This window comes from Hyla sarda, chromosome 4 (genome assembly GCF_029499605.1).
Source record: "Hyla sarda isolate aHylSar1 chromosome 4, aHylSar1.hap1, whole genome shotgun sequence".
Classification (NCBI taxonomy): Eukaryota; Metazoa; Chordata; class Amphibia; order Anura; family Hylidae; genus Hyla; species Hyla sarda.
The window spans coordinates 96,264,274-96,271,535 of record NC_079192.1 but is presented as its reverse complement, the minus strand read 5'-3'; positions in this window follow the sequence as shown (position 1 = coordinate 96,271,535).

The window sequence follows — 7,262 nt, the reverse complement described above, 5'->3', positions numbered from 1 at the left end:
CACCTCGGCTCGGCACAAGCCATCAGTTCTCTGAAAGGTGCAGAGTCCACCACTTGAAAAGGGAAAGACTGCAGCACCAGCAACTTGGACAGGAGCACATTCAGCTTCTGCGCCGGTTGGATGAGTGGGAGCATACTGTTGTCTCTTGGACATGGCTTCGCCGATGGATTGCTGGCGAAATGACTGACTCGAAGTAGGAGGAGCAGGAGCATCTGGAGTGACAGAAGATGGGTATGACACACAGCTTCAGCTGAGGTGGTGGAGCTTTGGGTGGCTAAAACAGGGAGCGGCGTGCCACTGGGACCCTGGCCTTGCTTCACCTTCTGCTGACACATCTTGCATGTGGCCATGTTAACCTCCTCCGGATGCTTGATGAAAAACTGCCACACCGCCGAGTAGTTGATTTTCCCACCAACAGTCCGCACTGATTGACTGCTACTGCCGCCGACTCCAGGAACCCCTGTTCCACTACCTCCCGGGAAGGTAGGCTGCCGCGAAACAGGTAGTCTACCCCGGGCACATTTGGCTCCAGACTTTTCACTTCTGCCACCATGCTGACTGCCAACCATGCTCCCACCTTGCTGGCACAGCTGCTGCCTCACGAGCAACCTGCAACCCTCTTCACCTGATGATGATGAAGCCCCTTCTACACCAGGCTCCCAAGTGCGATCGGCTTCATCATCATCGAGTTGTGTCTGCACGTCACCAATGTCCTCCTCAGGTTCCTCAAAAGTGTCTGCTTCAGGAGCCTGAATGCTCGCAACACCACCTCCCACACCACTCTCCTCATTACTACTTGCCCGCCTAGTGGAGGAAGCGGCGGATATCTCCTCCACTTCTTGGCTGGGCAGTAGCTGCTGACTGTCCTCTAGATCGTCCTCACTAAATAGTGAAGCTGAACCTACAGCATTAGATACTTTGGTGGGGAAGGGAAAAGCATAGGACAGAGGAAATGGGAGGACAGGGAGTGCTCCCGTGCCATGCCAACTGAGGGTTGTGTCTGAGGAACCCACCAACTGTTGACTGGGGGTGTCAGATGTCACTTGTGATGAAGTGGATGACCGTGTTAACCAACCGATGACGGCAGATGGGTTGATGGTCGAGACACGACTTACTTAGTGCATATATGAGGGGAGTACAATACGCTCCACTACGCTTAAAACAGTATTTGTCTACAACACCAGCAGGTGTGTACTTTTGCCTGGACTTTCACAGTATATAGGCCCTTGAGACTTTAACAGGAACAAAATAGTACACCACTTAGATGTATGTATGTGGTATGCACGTATGAACGGAGGACAATGCGCTCCAGTGCACTTAAAAAAGTATTTGTGTACAATACCAGCAGTACCCACCAGTACTGCAGCACATGGTCGCTGTCTACTACACCCAAAATTGCACTTTCTCAATCTCACTCCCTTCCCTATCAGTGCTTCTAGGCAGGATTTGTGCTTGAGCTGAATCGCTGCTGTTCTGTGCAGCACACTGTTCTCTGTCCCTCTCTGTAATAGAATGCTCTAGACAGTGACTAGGAGGTGAATCGCTGCAGTAAAAATGCTTTTCTGTGCAACACACACTTCTCTTTGTCCCTCTGTGCAACAGAACGCTGATGTGACTAGGAGGTGAATCGCTGCTGGAAAAAAGCTTTTCTGTGCAACACACAGCGCTGTCTTTCCCTATCTATCTCTCTGCAATGAAAGGCTAAAGTCATTGGCCGCAATATGGCTGCTGATTATATAGGGCTGTGAAATCACAGGGGTGGCTAGCTGCTGATAGGCTGCATGCTGCATGTGATTCAGGGTCAATCCACCTACCCTTGTTCACACCTTTCCAGGATTCCTTGCCCCATGTCCTCACATGTGGATCCGTCATTTTAGATGCCCTGGAGCCTAGACCACACTAAGTGGAGTTTAATTAAGCTATTAGCGCAATTGAATCGTGCCGATGTTTGCATTCGTTCCGAATCGAATTTCTCCTGAAATTCGAAACAAATTCGTATTCGTCAGATTCGATTCGCTCATCCCTAATGATGATCATTCATATAATAGTATAAAGAAAGAAAAACTCAACCATTTGCCCTATAATGGCTTCCAAACTGTTGAATTGAGCAAACCACCCTTCAAAATGCCACATATATACAGACTAGGGGGTTGGTAAGAAAAAAAGGGACCACTTTTTAAAAACCTGACAATCTCAAATAAACTTCAGTTCAGCTTCCTAGTGTTGAACCTGTTTTTTAATGATTCCAAAGTGACGGTGCATTATCAGGTTCAGGTATCAATAAACTCTACTTCAGATACCACAAGTGGTCAGTAATCCTTATATCACACAGGTTCTTTAACCATTAAGGGAACTGATCCCCCACTTGACATATTGTATGAGAACAAGTACCTTCTCTCTTCGGTACACTTTGTACATTTATGTTTAGCTCCTTACTGACTCACTGCAATGTGCATCTCACCACATAGGCCCAAAAATCCAGAAAAAAGAGATTTCCCAGAAACAAGAGGGAACAATTAAGGTAACAAGCAAGAGTTTCTGTACATTATACATTATCAGATTAATGTATATAAAAGCTAAGGTTAAAGGGGTACTCCGGCCCTGAGACATCTTATCCCCTATCCAAAGGATAGGGGATAAGATGTCTCACCGCGGGGGTCCATGCATAGCGGGGGGTGACGTCACACGGGGGCAGAGTCGTGACGTCACGATACTCCGGCCCCGTGGTCGCCACCCGGCTGTTTGTGAGCTGGCACCGCAGCGTGCAGCTCAAACAGGTGGGTGGTGAATACAAGATTGTGGGGGTCCCCAGCGGCGGGACCCCCGCGGTGAGACATCTTATCCCCTATCCTTTGGATAGGAGATAAGATGTCTCAGGGCCGGAGTACCCCTTTAAAGGGGTACTGCAGTGTAGGAGAATTTATCCAATTTCCTTTGAATAGGGTAATAAGTGTCTGATTGCAGGGCATCCGACCGCTAGGACCCCCCTGATCTCCTGCCTGGCGCTCAAGCTCTCCGTGCACATGGAGCGGAGGGTTAGCACGTGCCGTCCATTCATCTCTATGGGAGAGCCGGAGATACACAAGTACAGTGCTCAGGTATCTCCGGTTCTTCCATAGAGATGAATGGAGGGCGTGTGCAGGCAAGAGATCCTTTGGATAGGGGATTATTGTCCATTACTGCAGTACGTCTTTTAATCTCTGCACTAAAATTTATGGTTGTATCTTTAATCATAGGAACAGGAAATTGAAAATAATCATAGTGCAGGATCCATTACATGATGGACACCAACGGCATATTGGGGTCCATCAAGTTTCTATCATTGTATCTTAAACAATAAAGCTGCATACTGCCCTACTTTCTCTGGCTTTTATTCTGATGCAGTTGTGAAAAGAGAACATTTTTGGAATGCAGTTTTTGAATATGTTATATGAAACCTGTCATTATGTTCCGACTGCCCTATTTAAGGGCAATATGAGATAGTGACAGATGTATTACTTCTGTACAAAGAAAAAAATAGACCTATCAGTCATAGTGCAGGGAAGAGAAGACATGAAATGGCCACTGACCACATCTCCCACAGCTTTGCATTTCACCACGTATTCATTAATCATTCAGTTCTGTACAGAAACACTGGTTTTCTGTTCTATTATGTTGCTCTTTTATGTGCAGTGTTTTTTTGTTTTGTCTTTTGCATCTTTTTGTGTACATTTTTTGATAAAGGATTTCAAATAGTTTTCTATGTTATGGTGGTTGGTGGATACTTTTTTGCAGTTGATCCCAAGTTATCATGTAAATCTGAAAAGACAAAAGAAGGAAAGACCGACGGAAAGGCGCCTAGTGTGATACCGTTGATGACAGGTGGGAGGGGTTAGTCGAAGAGTAGATGATGGGTGCTCACCTTGAGCGAGCAAAAAACTCGCATGTAGACCCACAGTGGGGTTAGTGGTATGGATAATAGTCCACTGGATACAGCTGCTAAGCCCAGGGTACAGGACAGGACTAGCCAGTCCTGGATAGATATGCAGTGGTAAGGATGAAAAAAAACCTTTTCAAAGGGCGCTGCTGTTGTCCTGGTAGATGAAGATGAAAAGTCCGAGGCAGAAGTATTTTGCAAGATATAGCTTCTTTATTGGTGTAGAATCATAGCAAGCAGGGATACAGGCTAGATAACGCGTTTCGGGGGACAGCGCCCCCTTCTTCAGATCAGTGATCACTGATCTGAAGAAGGGGGCGCTGTCCCCCGAAATGCGTTATCTAGCCTGTATCCCTGCTTGCTATGATTCTACACCAATAAAGAAGCTATATCTTGCAAAATACTTCTGCCTCGGACTTTTCATCTTCATCTCACCAGGACAACAGCAGCGCCCTTTGAAAAGGTTTTTTTTCTTCCTTACCACTGCATAAGTTATCATGTATGCTTTTTAAAAAATGCGCACTGATTTTGCACACAGCAGCATAATTTTGTGCAACCCTACACCATCAATGAGGACACGCAGAAATGTGTTAGATGATCGACTACTTTGAGGTACCATGAGGCCGTGCGCAAAATATAAACAGCACAAAATATAAACCAGGAGAAACAGGGTAAAAAAAAGCCCACCACACACCAACAATGATAAATGTCCCCCAATGTCCCTTTCACTACCTCTTTCCGCCCACAAATAGTGACACATAAACATAGCGGAGAGCTCCAGAGGGTTAGTAGTATCCTTTTATCGGAGAAACTTTTTGGCATGAGGAAAGGTGGAGTTGATGGTTTTTGGAGGGTGTGCGACCATTGACTGTTCTTATTGCCCTGATCTGGGCTATACTTTATCATTGTATTGATTTATACTTTCTATTGTTTTCTATTGATTCTGTGGCTGGCGATTTTTCCCCTTATGTTATTGCTTATATTTTCTTGTCCGGGTTATTCCTGGATTCAGTTTGCTGTATTCATGATTCTTTTACTTTTAATAAAATTACTTGGTTTGATAGTAAAGGGGTTATCTAGCTTTTCAAAATTGTTTACCTGTTCTTCAGACAAACCATCAATATTATATCAGCTAGGGTCTGACTTCCGCCACCCAATGTTTACATGTGCTGTATGAACTCATTGTACTTTTAGTAATGTCGGTGCAAGGAACTATAGTACCTGTTAGGATTCGGCAGGCTGGATGTGGATCCTCTGTGTCAGCGAGGGATTGGCGTGGACCGTGTCGGTGGACCGGTTCTAGGGTTGCTACTGGTATTCACCAGAGCCCGCCGCAAAGCGGGATGGTCTTGCTGCGGCGGTAGCAACCAGGTCGTATCCACCGGCAACGGCTCAACCTCGCTGACTGCTGAGAAGGCGTGGGACAGAAGGACTAGGCAGAGGCAAGGTCAGACGTAGCAGAAGGTCGGGGCAGGCGGCAAGGTTCGTAGTCAATAGCAATAGCAAGAGGTCAGGTACACTGGTAAGGCAAACACTGTAACGCTTTCTCTGGCACAAAGGCAACAAGATCCGGCAAGGAAGTGAAGGGGAAGTGAGGTTAAATAGACAGGGAGCAGGTGGAGGCTAATTAGACAGATTGGGCCAGGCACCAATCATTGGTGCACTGGCCCTTTAAATCTTAGAGAGCTGGCGCGCGCGCCCTAAGGAGCGGAGCCGCGCGCGCCAGAATGAGACAGCCGGGGATCGGGACAGGTGAGAGACTTGGAATGCAATTCGCGAGCGGGCGCGTCTCGCTATGCGAATCGCATCCCCGCCGGCAGTGTCAGTGCAGCGCTCCCGGTCAGCGGGTCTGACCGGGGTGCTGCAGAGAGAGGAACGCCGCAAGCGCTCCGGGGAGGAGCAGGGACCCGAAGCGCTCGGCGTAACAGTACCCCCACCCCCCCTTAGGTCTCCCCCTCTTTTTGTCCGGATGTCGCTCCACATGGGAGGAGGACATTGGGAGCGATTGTAGAGTCTCCTTCTGGAGGACAGTGAAGTCCTGGGTATAGTCATCAACGGCAGGCAGTTCAGAAGGAATGGGAATGGGGAGGGGGGGCAGAGGGTGAAGCTTGGTACGGGGCAGAGTGTTACCAGGACGGGGCTATGAGGAGGCAAAGCATAGTCCTGAAGGGCCTTGGGTAGACCAGGTGTAGGAGGAGGCACTGAGGCTTGCCTGACGGGACTGGGAGCAGACGTGAGACATTTTTTGTGGCAAGAAGTACCCCAGCACTTGATTTCCCCGGTGGTCCAGTCAAGGGTAGGAGAGTGGCGTTGGAGCCATGGCAGACCGAGGAGGACTTCAGAGGTGCAGTTGGGCAAAACAAAAAATTCAATTTTTTCGTGATGCAGTCCAATGCTCATGAGCAGGGGTTCTGTGCGGTAACGCACGGTGCAGTCCAATTTAACTCCGTTGACCGAGGAAATGTAGAGCGGCTTGACGAGACGGGTCACAGGGATGTTGAACTTATTAACAAAAGAGGCCAAAATAAAATTTACCGCAGAACCAGAGTCCAAGAAGGCCATAGCTGAGAAGGAAGAGTTGTCAGAAGGAGAAATCCATACGGGCACAGTGAGACGAGGAGAAGCAGACTTCAGACCAAGAGACGCCACTCCCACATGAGCTGGGTGCGTGCGTGCGTTTCCCAGACGTGGAGGACGAATAGGGCAATCCACCAAGAAATGTTCGGTACTAGCGCAGTACAGACATAAATTTTTATCTCTGCGGCGAGTCCTCTTTTCATGGGTCAGGCGAGACTGATCCACTTGCATAGCCTCCTCGGCGGGAGGCACAGGGGTAGATTGCAAAGGATACTGTGAGAGAGGTGCCCAGAGATCAAGGTCTTTTTCCTGGCGGAGCTCCTGGTGTCTTTCAGAAAAACGCATGTCAATGCGGGTGGCCAATTGGATAAGTTCAAGCAGGTTGGCAGGAATTTCTCGTGCGGCCAGCACATCTTTGATGTTACTGGATAGGCCTTTTTTAAAGGTCGCGCAGAGGGCCTCGTTGTTCCAAGATAGTTCTGAGGCGAGGGTACGAAATTGGATGGCGTATTCGCCTACAGAAGAATTTCCCTGGACCAGGTTCAGCAAGGCAGTTTCGGCAGAAGAAGCTCGGGCTAGTTCCTCGAAGACACTACGAACCTCAGCGAAGAAGGACTGTACAGTGGCAGTGACAGGATCATTGTGGTCCCAGAGCGGTGTGGCCCATGACAGGGCTTTCCCAGACAGGAGACTAACCACGAAAGCCACCTTCGACCGTTCTGTAGGAAATTGGTCCGACAACATCTCCAAATGTAGGGAACATTGTGAC